Source organism: Ambystoma mexicanum, chromosome 10 (assembly GCF_040938575.1).
Source record: "Ambystoma mexicanum isolate Mex_15411 chromosome 10, UKY_AmexF1_1, whole genome shotgun sequence".
Lineage (NCBI taxonomy): Eukaryota > Metazoa > Chordata > Amphibia > Caudata > Ambystomatidae > Ambystoma > Ambystoma mexicanum.
The window spans coordinates 1062937401-1062952416 of NC_090932.1; positions in this window are offsets into that span (position 1 = coordinate 1062937401).

A 15016-nucleotide genomic window follows, 5' to 3' on the forward strand; every position below is an offset into this window, starting at 1 on the left:
CACATCCCCTACCCTTTTTAGTAATGTATTCTCCAAATGCACTCAGCATGCCATTAACCAACATATTTTCTTACTGTCTTCTTTCACAGTTGCACTAGCACCTCTGTCCTGAAAGCCAGTGGTGTGTCCACTTGAAAATGCAACCCAGAGTAAACCGACTCTCGACAAACAACAAAGTAAGTGCAATTCTAATGTACAGTGTCACCTCTTACTGAGACTGTGCAGTGTCCTTGTATTTTCAGGTACAGAATTTCATCAAGCCACTGGTGTTTGCTTCATTGTTACGCATTGTGCCTCAACAGTTCCTCACTTTGTGTTATCATGTTGCCGCCATTATATTAAATCCCACATAGCATTATAGCATTCCCACCAGACATTAACACACCATTACACAATAACACACCTCTATCTATATTCCTACTCTGACATTCACCAAATTCAAGCAGAGCTGCACACATATACATCACACAATGTGCACACCCACACTTTCCTTTTTTCTGCTACAGCTGCTACAGAATGCCTAGCAAAATTGAACGCAGTAGAGAACAACGCACAAATAGACAAGCTTTACCTAAAAGCATAGAAAGTAGCCATCCACCTCAAGCAGATGTTCTACTGAAAGTTGAAAGACAATAGCTAATGCAGTCACTAACGAAAACTAAAGCACCTTCCAGTAAGGAGAATGTAATGACTCTATCAAAATGTAGACATGAAAAGAAAGGTAATAAAAAGAGTGCACTTGTCATCGCTGGTTATAGAGCATTATACATTCTAGTGGCACCACAATGAAGCATTCCAAATAATTAATTGTACACAAAATAGTCCTTTACCCTTATAAGTGGAGGGGAGAAATGACGCTCAGCCCTTAACCGTACCGCAGGAAATGAAAATTCTTTCTATTAATTGTAAACAAAATGAAACCACTGCCAAAATTAATTTGTAAACTACAACCACTACTTCAAAACAGACCCAATATCAGCATAGATAGCTTTGCAAACAGCAGTACAAGTGAATGGAGTCACATTGCCAGCACAGAGCCATACATCAATGTAGAATTATAGAAACAAGAGCAAAGGAACCAAATTGCCATAAAAAGCACTGTGCAAGGGTATGAAAAGGAAGACAATAGCATAATGGAACAAAAACACTGCTTTCACAAATATCCCCATCAAACTAAGATTCCACTCTAAATGGTACCGAAGCAATAAGGCCCATCTACAAATGCCCTTGCACATCAATGTGAAACATTCACCACACCTCTATCAAGAAGTTGCAGCAGTTCCTCCACCACCCTGTGAAAGGTAATGAGAAAGGAAAAAGGAAAATACTACAAACTATGGACTCCTGACCAGTGCGCAAATACACAAGAGTACCACGACATCCGTTAACCTGCATTTCTGGACCTGCTTGCAAAAGTATTTTCCACCATATGAAAATGTTAGCAAAACACCATTGTAGTGGCAAAAATCTCATTTACAAATTGTAGTAAGCAAAAAGTACTCAAACAAAAAACTGCCTGATCAAATAAAATGTTCCAATACAAGTGGTGTAAATTCCTGTGCAGATGTAGCAATCAATGATGTATTACAAATGTCAGCATTTGTTGAAAACATTTATGTAAACGGCTCATACCAGTTGTGTTTACAAACAATAGTCCTGCACACAAATACTGAAAAGAATCCTAGAAACAGTTACAGATTCTCAGGAATAAGACAGGAATTGGACTAGTGTCCTAGAAAGATAAATACACATTAAACAGACAAGGAGCTTCACAGGAGGTTGCAATATACTTAGTAAAAGTATTGGAAAGCGAAAACATACCCATACGTGAAATCTTTCAGACTTCCTACATGTGACGACATTAATGCACTCTCGGCAATCATGTAATTCATGAACAAGTCCTTAACGAACGCTGTCTCTATGTATCTATACCTAACTGTGAGTCCATTCCATTTCAGCAAGTGTTACAAAACGGAAACCATAGCATATTGTGGAGGCCTTGCTATTGCGATAAACGTTGAACCTTACATGTACAATCACATAGGCAATACGCAATATGAATGCTTTCTACATACAATGCAGATCAAAACAAAAATAACTTGAATCTTACATCCTTCACACACTAACAGGTATCAATTCCCAATACAACCTTCTCACCAATAGCCATAATGTCACACACAGGCGACACAACCACTTCAGGTCACTGTACTGCATACATTGGAAAGCACGTACAATCATTAAAGGATTTGTAAAGTAATCTCTTTCCTTTCATGTATGAGAGTAGAACCAGAAGGGTTACTGCCGGACTCAGAATGAAGCCCAATGTATTTTATGTTGTTCAATGGGGCATACTATTTACAAACATGTGGAACTGCAATGGGACCAATGTTTTCACCACATACACAAATTAATTTATGGACGTAAGGGAAAGAGAAGTGGTCAACTCAGAAGAACTATATAGATAAATCTCAGAAGAGTGTAGCGTTAACATCATCATATGGAGCAGCTACATTGATGATGCATTCTTTATATGGGGAGGTTCCAGTAAGGAATGGTTGAGCCTTGTGACCAGGAATAATAATAAAAAAAACATAACTTCAGGCTCACTGAGCATCACAATAAAACTGAGTTTACATGCCTTGATGTGAAGTGTTATATTGCTGGTGGTAAATTACAAAGCACTATACATTGAAAAACCAAGAATACCAATGCAGTTCTACATGCGCATATCTGTCACTCTAAGCATTTAAAAAAGAATATCCCACCTGGGGAATTCATTAGAGTTAAACAAATCTACACTAATGAATCAGAGTGTACCAAACTGTCATGGCAGCTGCCCAAATATTTAAGGAGCACAAGTACACATTCAGCATTATTAATTGTGCTTATGAGAAAACCATAGTGTGTAAGATAGAATATCTATTAATTAAAAAGACCTTGCAAAATAATGAAGGACAAAAACTAAGTTTCATAACTACCTTTAATAATCTGTTACAGGAGATTAGAAACATGTTAGAAAGGCATTGGAAAATCCTGAGAATGGAAAATGATATAAGCTCACTTATTGGTCAGAGTATTGATGACATTCATCATGCCACCATGTATAGAAGCTTTATTAGTCTGACGCTTCCAAGCTTTCAGATAATAAAATAATGGGCAGACTGGTTAGTTGGCATCAGAAAGGTGGTCTATGTTGTTGTCCGTGGACACCAATCTTTTTGCAGGGGGTCTGGGTGAGGTTTTTTTGTTGATGGTTTATAGTATGTACTTGTTATATAGTTAATTGTATTGGCCACTAGCCTCAACCACCACAATACAGTGAACTTTGTAACAAGTACATACAATACATTGTCAACTAATAAAACTCACCCTGACCCCCTGTAATCGAACTGATGTCCTGCGGACACTGAAATTGACAGCGGTCTCGGAAGCATTTCCAATCCCTTTTTCACCTCCAAAAACAGCTCTGCATTACCTTCGTTCCACTTCCCTACCATTTCTACACCCTCTTTCAGCCATCAAATAACCTCAAATATCTTTCCCAAGCTGTCCGTTCACTGCGCTGTCCGACCTTTTTCCACCTACACAAATAGCACCATATCATCCACCCTTGCAAGCCCCTCTTTCCACCACCAAATAACCCAAAATGTGTTTTTCAGACCTTTTCTCCATCAACGGCGACTGTCCACAGATCCAACATGGTGTGTTGTTTCCAAAACCATGATGCACCTCATGCTTTTCTCCATCAATCAGTGGGTTTGTCTGATGTCCGCGTACCTCATGTTGGCCTCTGGAACAATCGGAGGCCCGTCCGTGGACCGAACAGGGAAATGAGTCAGCAGACCGAAGCCAGATATCAGACATTTTTGTTTTACCTATTGTTGGCCCAATTTAAAAAACAAAATGCCTGGATGGAATTACACCAAATTTACAAAAGCACACTTTCGGGACCAATCCGCTGCTCCTTACGCAAATTTGGTGAAAATACATGCAGCGGTTTGGGCTGTATGCATGAGCAATTTTCTTTTCCATTGCATCTTTGGGAAAAACCCACATTTTGGAATCTCCTTATAACTTTGCCCCCTGTAAGAGTTTTTGTCTTAAGGGCTATTACCTAATTTGGTGGAAATTTAGTATTGTGGTATTTTGGGCCGTAAATTGGCATTACCTCATTTTGGTAGTAGTTTAGTGGTGAGCAAATGGTTTACAATACCCCATATGATGAGACAAACCTTCTCCCTTTTATAACTATGATGCACTTCGGGCTGACTGTAAGCATGTACACAGACTTAGCACATTTATAGGAACCCAGTAAGATCATAAATAATGTCAAGAATCGCATATAGATTGTGCCAATGACTTATCTATGTCATACGATTATGCCCTTGGAGGGCTCTGTTCCCCTTCAGCATGCAGGCTGGAACACATTCATACCAACACACATACTTTCTAGCTTGCATATAGATTTCCCCTTTTTCTCTGACTTTACCTCCTGCGGTAAATAAAGTGGTGAATATTATATCACTGTGGTGCAAACACCAGAGCCTCCTATTTATCTCCCCTCAGTTATATAATAAGCATTGGAGACATACAAAAAATATCCTTACACTGAGTCAGTCTTCATACACTTTATGAATCTGCTAAATATCCTGGCCCTCATTACGATCTTGGCGGAGAACCATGGTGCTATTTGCACCATGGTCCATGGCGCTAAGCTGCCAACTCCGCCATGGTGGTTGGCGGACTTACCGCCCCATTCCGACCTTGGCGGGGCGGTAAGTCCCCAATCCCCATTTACCCTTCCCCATTCCCATTTTTGCCCCATAGGGCATAATGGGAGTGGGGAAGGCGTTAATTACGCCACCATAAATTACGGTGGCGTAATTAACAACAAGGTCCCTTAGCGCCATGGATTTTAACGCCTGCAAAAAGCAGGCGTTAAAATCACCATGGCGCTACGGGAACTCGTACTCAGGCGGTAAGGGTCGGCGAAGTTTACGCCGGCGTGAACCCCTTTCTGCCTGGGTCGTAATGAGGGCCCATGTCATTTACAATAATTGCAAAATTAAACTGGCAACAATGCATTCCCCAAATCGTACCCATATCAACACTCCTGTGGTTACCTAAGAAAAACAAAAAATATAAACAAACATTGCAGTACATGGAAAACATTTATAAATGTGGCATTCTGTCCTTTTCTCAATTAGCGCATGTAAAAACTCTGGGTGAACTGAATTCAAACCACGCTCTTCATGTTTTACTTCACTTACAATGAGTTATGAGACTCCTGCGCTTCACCTGGGACAATATCTTTCTGCCGTGGTTTATCTGTGCTGACGTGTTACAACCCCCGCACTGCCTGTTTGCTCCCCCAGAGTCAGCCTTGAGATCCCGGCAAACTTCAACGCCAGGGCCTCGACTCTCTCCAAACTCCCTTCTGCAGACAGCAGCACCATACAAGAAAAAGACCAGCCTTTCGGATCAACCCCCTATTTAATCAATCTGCCTGAATATCAAGAGCACAGCTGATTCCCCCTTGATGTGTCTGAACACCTCCTAGACTCCTGATTCCACTGTCGAATCACTCATGAGGGTTGGTATATGTATCCACTGGCTTTCTTACTTCCTTCGCACACAAAGGACTCTCAGAATGCATGAAAAGAAAAGCATGCATTTCTCATTTTGTTTTGTGCACATTTCTCTTCCATGGAGAAACACTAAGCCATAATTTCCATCCGTGTCCACTGACATTGCATTGCAATGTTAATCAGGAGGAAAAATTAGTTATTGGTATGTTAATAATAGGGAAGTTAGTTAATTAGTATAGGTCATTTTCACAATGCAATTTTACACAGATAGGAACTCTCATAATCCATATATAATGCACTTTGGATCCACTGTTTTTTTTTTCTTGCATTCTGTTTTGTCATGGAAAGCCTCATTCACTGTTATAATGAACCAATGTGGCATTTCACCTGGTTCATATAATTCCCCATGTCTTTTCTGCATTTAGACTAATCCCACTAAAATGCTGACCTGTATCCCTAATCTGCTGCTCCCACTTGCACCCATGACTGTTATCTGAACACATTTTGTTAGCTTCCATTTTTATTTTTTTATTTTTTTGTTGGGACATAAAAAAATGCTTTTAGTGCCCCAGTCACACACATTTTGCTGGCCACGGTACTAAAACCAATAAGGGCCTCGCAGCAGGGGCATTACCTGAGTATATTATCACTGTGGTGCAAACAACAGAGCCTCCTATATAACTATGGGCCCTGGGGCATTACCTGAGTCGGTAATTCCCCCGCTGCTCGGGTCATATTGCGTAAATATTAAATGGCCTGCGGTAGCGGCCCTGCGACCCTGTAGTTATGATTAAGTTGCTAAACCCATAGGAAGAGCACTTTGTGGGCAGCTTATAATGTCGCTCCCCCTGGACCAATCCTCACCAAACTTTGCAAATAAGTATTTGGCCCACTTTGAATCATTTTGCAAAGTTTGGTGAGGTTTGGTCAAGGGGGAGGGCAAAGTTAAATTTTGCTCATGTCTACAGCCCAAACCGCTGGACGGATTTTTACCAAATTTGTGGCAGGAGCGTCAGCTTGGTCCCGAAAGCGTGCTTTTGTAAATTTCGTGAAAATTCATCCAGTAGTTTATTTTTAAAACAACCAAGAAGTAGGTCTAAAAAAAAGTGTGATATCTGTGTCCGCTCCATGGACACACTTCCCTGTCCGTTCCGCAAAGAGAACACTGATTGGATAATCGGCTTGCGTCGTGTCCACGGACATGTGATGTGTTTGTTAATTAGTTGGCGTTAAGCGTGAGGTGCATCACATTCTTTCGATGTGCCCACCATCTTGGATCCGTTGACCAAACTTTGCAAAAAAAGTACATGGCCCACTCTGAATTTCTTTGCAAAGTTTTGTGAGGTTTGGTCAAGGGAGGGCAAAGTTTTAGGGGGAATCCCAAAATTTATTTTTTTCCCATTGACTGAATGGAGAAAATTGTTGGCTCACGCCTACAGCCCAAACCTCTGGACGGATTTTCACCAAATTGGTGGCAGGAGTGGTGACTTGGTCACGAAAGCGTGCTTTTGTAAATTTGGTGAAAATCTGTCCAGTAGTTTTTTTTGAAATGACCAAAAAGTAGGTCTAAAAAAATGTGTGATATCTATGTCCGCCCCGCTGACAAACTTCCCTGTTCGCTCTGTGGACAGAACACAAATTGGATAATCAGCTTGCGTCGTGTCCGCAGACAGAAGCATGAGGTGCGTCACATTCTTTCGATGCGCAGCCATCTTGGACAGCACGGCGTGGGAGTGAGCATAACTCCAATTTTGGGGAGTGTGTTGGTGTGTACGAGTGCTTGGAGAGGGTGGGGGTGTAAGAGATGGGTCAAATGATGTATTTGTGTAGATGGGAGAAGGCTGTGATGTGTTTGCGGTGTCCGCGGTCTGCAGTCACCACGGTTGTCACCGGACATATTAAACACCGGGCGCACTACTGGCTATTTTACTTTACTATGATGTTGGTTTTGGGTTGTTAGTAGAGCATTGGGTGAAAAGGGTATGTATTGAAGAGTGTGTATGTTGGTTGTAATTATTATTTTAGAATGTTAATTGAAGTGGATAGGTTTTGAGGTGAATGTGTTATGCTTTTGGGTTGTGGTCATTCGGTAGGTGTTTGTTTCTATGGGTGTATTATGCTGTGGTGGTTGTGGCCAGGGCATAGAGTCTTGGGTGCATGGCCCTTCGGTACACACCAATGCTAACAAACATTTTGACTGTGGTATGTGGGCTGCTTAGGGGATATGTTTTCAAAAATATGAGTACGGATTGGCAGTAGTGTAATAGTGTTCATAGAGTAGTGAGATGATGTGTGTTAGTTTGTTTGTTGGATTTTGTTAAGAATGTTGGTATTGAAGACTGTAGGCATTTTGGGTTGTATTTATTGGTGAGGTGTTCATTTGCATGGCTGTGTTATATTGCGTTGTTTGTGTATCTAATTTTTATATACTTACTGTTTCCTTTGTTGAGGCTGTGTGTAGAGTTTTGGCCAGGCCATGTAGTCAAGATTGTAGTGTTTGGTAACAAGCACTGCAGCATAAGATACCCATGGAAGCAAACATTTTGGATTGTAGTTTATGGTCAGGTGTTTGCTTGAATGGGTGTGTTCTTCTGTGGTGTTTGTGAGTCCAATCTTTATATACTTACTGTTTGACATTTTGTGGTTGTACGCAGTTTTTTCATGACATGGGTAGTTGGAGCAGACATTTTTTTTCAATCACTGTGATAAAAGAAAAAAAATCACATGTTAGTGTAGGCAGTTTATAGTGAGTATTGCATTTCATGGTAGACACTTCTGTATTTTGCCGACCCTCATAGTTATTACTTTAGACGTAGTATAGTTCAAACCAGTGTACCGTGCAATTTGCTCAGTTCCTGTGTTTGTTCATTAAATCTTTGGGTCTGTGGGAAGAAAATCCATGCTGGATTAAAAAAAAAAAACTTTCTACGTTGTGGTACAATATATTTCTTTCATTGATTTCAGTAGGAGGAATTGAATAGGTGTATGGTTTTTGATTTGGAAGTGGTGGTAGCATTGTTGCAATTAGATAGCAGTTGGTGTATTCTATTTGTTTATTTCTTTTTCCATTTTAGTGGTATTCATCAATCTGTTGGCTTGTTGCAGATTTTTGGGGCAATTAGATACCTGCTGGTGTATTCTAACTGTTTATTTCTTGTTTCATTTTAGTGGTATTCATTTATCTGTTTGCTTGTTGAATAATCTTGGGGCAGTAAGATACCTGTTGGCATATTCTAACTGTTCATAGTTTTGAAGTTGAAGTTTTGTTTATGTTCATACACAGATTAGTTATTACATTTTGGTTTTAAGAATATTAAGTAAGCATTTGCAAGATTTGCTGGTAAATTCTGTTTTAGAATAATGGTAGTATCATTACATTCAAACCATCCACAATTCTTTTTTATATATGTAGTGTAGTGACCTGCAATGGTTGTGGCTCCTGTGTGGTAGATCATAACTATTGTTGTGAAGGTTTTCTTACCAAGTGATACTTTACCATTTGTGAATCCAGTCAGCTTGCAGTTGTTTTTGGTACCATCAGCATTGTTACGTAAAAGCATTACTATTACATATTTACTATGTGTCTGTATTTGTAACGTGGAACGATTATCGGAATTGCAGGTAGTACATAATCTGCTATGGTTTGCATTTTGTACAAGTTGCTGAAATGGAATGGATTTACAGTTAGGTATGGATACATATACAAAGCGTTCATTTGGAACTTCTTCTTGTGCGACATGGCTGCAAAGAGTGCATGTATGTTTCCACATGTATGAAATCTGGAAGATTTCATTTATAGGTATGTTTTTGTTTTCTAGTACTTGTAGTAAGTACATTAGAAATTCTTGTGGATCTTCTTGTATGTTTATAGTGAATTTGAGCATTCCAGAACAGTAGTCCAATTACTGCCTTATTCCAGAAACACTGTAAGTGTTGTCAGGAATGTTGGTTGAATTTCTATGAAGGACTAACATTTGCAAACACAATTGGTCTGTCCCGTGTAAGTAAATGTTGTCAATAATTGGTGGCAATTGGAATAGAATGTTGATTGCTACATTTGCATAGCAATTTAGGCCAGTTGTATTTGAAAATTTGAATGGACCTGACAGTTCTGTGTCCAAGTCATTTGTTTGGAGTGTGCTTTGTTTCTTTGAATAGGTAGTTGACTTTGTTTGTGCTGTTGATTCTTCTTTAGTTGTGGTCTTTGATGAAATATTAGCTTCTTTTAATTTCTTGGAGGAATTTGATTCTGAAGTAGTTTTCTTTTACAAAGTTTTGCATTTTGTGGAACAGGATAGGTTTTTAGATGGGGGTGTAGTGTGAACACAGTCTATTGTATTCTAGAATCCAAGGAATATCAGCATTTACTTTACTTGCATAAAAGTTTAATAGAAATAGTCTGTCAAGTGGACGTAAGCGTGATAGTGCTACATAGCTCATGCCAATCAGGTGTTGAGGTTCTGCTTTGTATTGAGAGAGGCTGTGTGTAGTGAAGATGACAGAGGTGGAGATAGGGTGTTGGTGGTTGGAGATATATTTGTGAATTGTTTGGAGAAGTATGCTAAATCTAGGAATGTGGCTAATATTTTAGATATAAAAGGACTGGGGGTGGTGTGGTGCACTGTGCCTGGTTTTAATTTGCAGGCAATGCTGGAAGTTTGTCAGGATATGGCTAGGTTCAATAGTCCAGATGTAGTTGTCCTGTACTGTGGTGCTGTGAATTTGGGCTATATCAGTGCCTCTACTTTGTTGTAATATCTGCAAAACTTTGTTCAGGCAGTCATCAAAATCCTTCCAAATGCCAAGGTTATTTTTTCTGCTGTGTTACCAAGGGCAGTATGGGACAATAGTTCTGTTTTTTATCTTTAGCAAAATGTTGCAAGGCATTTAAATAACCAAGGCATGTTTGCTTTTAAGATTAGAGCTGGGATGTTCTTTTGCAATAATGACAACATTGAATCTGGTAATGTTGTTTACTTTAAAGCAGATGTCATGTCTTTATCTTGTTATCTTTCATGGGAAATGCCATGCTGTTTTGGAATATAAAGATTGCTTTGGCGAAGCTAATGTGAAGATATTTGGAGGAAAATAAGAAAAGAAAAAGGTGTTTCTGAAGCATCTTAAAAAAAAAAGGGTCTTTTCATGCCAACCTCAAGGGGAAATGGGGCACACAATTTAAATGTTCATTCCCCACTCTCAGATCTTACGATTTGTCTTAAGACATTGCGGCTGTCCGCGGACAGCGCATATTACATACAGGGATTTTGAGGCTGACAGGCATGCAAATGAGACTTAGCAGGGCAAGGGATTGGTCAATAAGGTTTACTGGGTGTGATGTGTAAGGAGAGACCTTGGCAGAAAGTCTGTTTCCTGAGAGGAGAGCAGACAGCAATGGCTGTGTCTTTCAGAAGCCAGATTGTCTGGATTTTGGGAGACCCATGGATAAATTGGTTGGAGGTACATGCAGATTGCTGTGGAGTGGCTGCACTTCTTGGATTCCCTCATGTGGAAGTGCACTGGCATGGAGTGCATGGAATTAGGTGGCTGGATTTGGTACCTCTTTGTGCTACTTTGGTGACACAGTGTCATCCAGAAATTATTATTAATATTCATTGTGGAGGGAACAGTTTAAGACATGTCTCTGGAATCTCTTTGCAATTTGCAATGAAAGAAGGACTTCGGAAAGTCATGGACATGTTTCCAAACTCCTGAGTAATTGTTTCTCGTATTGCGCAGAGACAAATGTAGCTGCATTCTTCTTCATTTGGTCCACAAATGGAGAAAGCAAGGCATAATGTCAACAAGGCTGTTTGTACTTTTTTGAGAGATGTTGGCATGTCCTCTTTTTACAATGAAAATATTATGTTTCGTAGTAAACATTATTTTCGCAGAGATGGAGTACATCTTACTTATGCTGGCAATCAGGTTTTTCTGCGAAATATACAAAATGCATTGTGATCCTTTTTGGAATTATTTCAATCTTTTTTTCCAGTAGGTGTTGATCATTTCAAGTTTTTGAAACACAAAAAACACCTCCAAAAGGCTTTTTTCAGAGCCACCACTTCCTCTTGGAGAAGAGTGCAATGGTTTTGATAGGGCAGCACTCCAAAAAAATTAAATGTCCACAGACTCTCCATGGACTTCTAATAATCCACAGGGCCCTGCAGCATTTCATTGGCACTTCCATTTTGAACTGTGAAAGGCTGCTCTGAAATTAGCCTTTTTTTTAGTTTTTGTTGTTTTGTATTTTTTTGGTTTTTCAGACTTGACACGTAAGGAAATGAAAGGAAAGGAAGGGAAGGGAGAGTAAGGAAAGGGCACCAACCACGGGGATCAGAAAGGGCAGGTAGAGAGAGGAAGATGTAGTGTGGGCCTTAATGAGGTAGGTAGCAGTCCTTCTCATGCTTTTGGAACACAGCCTCGAAAGCACTTTGAAGGGTCTCCCCCCTGCAGAGTACTGTGTCGCAGTACATAGACAATACTGTGACTTTTGAAAGGTAAGAATCTTTAGCATCATGTATGGCCTGCGAGTCAGCTGTAGTGATGCGCTGCCCCACAGGAGTGCCTCTTGTGTTGGCAAGATCAGAACCAGAGGATAATGCAGAGGAACTCAACCTACTACGTTTATCGCAAGGTACAACCTTACGAATAGCCCCAACATGGATTGACCTTAGGTGTCGCTTCATTGAGGTAGTAGCTGTACAAAGCCGGTTTGTCACAACTCAGAACCAACTTCCACTGAGTGCAGCGCACCTTGTTTGTACCATCTTTTGGTACTCCATCAAGAGTGGCAAACAACCTCCACACCCTAGATTCACGGTGAGTGCTAGTAGAAGGGACTTCCGCTACCTCATCCTCATCATCCTCTTCACCCTCCTCTGCATCATCATGCCCTTTCCCCTCTGCAGGCCCTTGGTCAGGTGGTGGTGTTGGAGGGGGTGGGATTGGTGCTGATGTTAAGGCAGCAGGAGCAGGATTCACCATGGTTGCCATCTTCTCCAAATGTAAAGGAGCACAGCACAGAAAAAGCAGTTTGTGATCACCAGCAATCTGGAGCAATGCTCTGTTCTGGAAATCCAAAATCAGAATGAGGATCAGCTCTGGGGTGTCGCCTTTTATAGGAGTGCTGGTGTGCGCTTTGCGCACAGCCGCGATGTCCACAAACACTTAGAACTCCAAAAAAGGGCACAAAAAGTTCCAAAAAGGATGTAGATCACTGGACACATGGTCTGGGACATGTACAAGGGTGAACTTTCACAGGTAAATACCTTGGATTGCTCAAAAAAGCACTTTTTGGGTGTCCAGGGGCCCTGACTGTGTTCACGAACAAGGCCCACGCTTAGCGTAGTGCGGTCACATAATGACGTTGCTGACATGTTCACGAATGGGACGGGTGTCCGTGGGACACCAAGTGCTCAGGGTCAGGTGTAAGCATGCGTGCGGGTGTTCTACAGACAGTGTTTGTGTCCCCGAACTAAGTAAAAGTGCGACACACATGCGGCTGACAGTTACAGACAGGTGCAACGTTCGTAGGACCCAAGGGTTTGATACGCATGCCTGCAGGTGTTCCACGGACAGTGTTCAGGTCCCTGAACAAATTAAATGTGCGTCACAACTTTGCAGACAGGCGGACAGGCTATGTTTTCTACGAAAATATTCATTATGGTTGTGGACAATGCGAACAGGGGGGATGTTCTTGGGACACCTCCATTTTGAATGTGCACAGTGCAAACAGGCATAGTGTCCTTAGGACACCCCCATTTTGGTTAATTGGGGAAAGGCGGACATCTTATGTGTCCTAAGGACACCTCCATTGTGATTGCGGACAGTGTGAGCAGGTAGTGTGTCCTTAGGACACCCCCGTGGACACCCTAACTGCGTTAAAAAAAAAAAAAAAAACAAGACACAGAGGAATATAGTAGCAGCACACATAATATTTTATTATTGTATGAAAATATAAAAATTATGAAAGAGAGGGGGAAGCAGAAATTGGCACAAATACAGGGGAATTAGTGGTTTGTACATGTTGGATGGTAGGGGAAGAAGGGACTGAAGCATCATGATGAAATTTTTCTTTCTGGGGATTTTTTGGAGATGGTTGGCTGGGACATGGAGAAGGGGTACAGGTACATGCGGGACAGTGATATTTAATGTTTTCTTTTATATGGTCCTCTACAAAGTTTTTCAAAATAATGAAATTTGTCATTAATAGATACATTTTTTGCTCTAAACGCTGCAGATGATTTTCCATGGTGTCTGTTTTTGTATTATTCTTATTGTCTGTATGTTCTGTTAAAATAAAATATGTAAAGTACACATACAATTATGGTTATCAATTGGTTTATTTAGAGAAGTGTATATATATTTCAGTATACCCTACTACAGAAAGTTTATAAATATATGAAATTAATGTAGTGTACTTACCAGTTTCTTTTTTAGTTTTGCTATTACTGCTTCGTAGGTGTGCTGTTGATGTTTGCTGTGCAGTTTCTGTGAGGTAATTCTGCTGGAGCCATATGTTATTTTCTTCTGGTATGTTCCATTATGTTGCATATGCTATGTAATTGGACTGTTAGTGTCTTACATATACAGTTTGCACTTCTTATTTATTATAGAATGTAATTTATTTATATACTGCTCTTTGAACATGTTTAGGGTTTTTATTGCACGATAGATACAACAATGTAAGATACCCCCTGAGTTTTTGGATATTGTTGATGTTGACTCCATCCGCGGACATGCTCATGGTCTGTGGACATCAGAACCAATAGTGTGGGACAGGGTGTTCAGTATGTTCTATGTTACATGTATATAAACTAAGGGATTCCTACTAAACACTTATCAAATTCATGCTATCCATATTTATATTCAGTGAAAAAACTTTGTTAATGGGACTATATGGTTATGTTGCACTACTAAAAACCTATCAAATTCAGTGAAAAAAATGTGTTAAAGGGATTTTATGGTTACAAATAAAACCAAAAAACCCCTGAAATTAGCCAGTTATGGTAAACTAAGCAACCATAACTCGCGCCACCACCGTGCACTGCTAAGAATATGATGACATCACATGTGCATTTAATTTTCATAGAAGTCCCTACAAGGGGTTGCAAATGTAATGTTGGCAAAACAGTGTCAAGGGTCATCTGGAGATGTGCGATGAACTACATACTTGATTATGCAATGTATTGCTCCAAAGAACATTCCATTGCATGGTTATTTCTAGTACTGGAACCTACTCATAGAGAAACATAGGCATTGGCTGCAGCACACACCATACAGATGTGATATTTCTAATTTTCCAATGTTGGATAGTAAAACAGTGAATGCTTCTGTATCACACTTTTGCGTACTGGGAAACATATACTAAGTAGGTAATAATGCATAATTTACTACATATTTGTACTACTACACACAAACCATTAAGA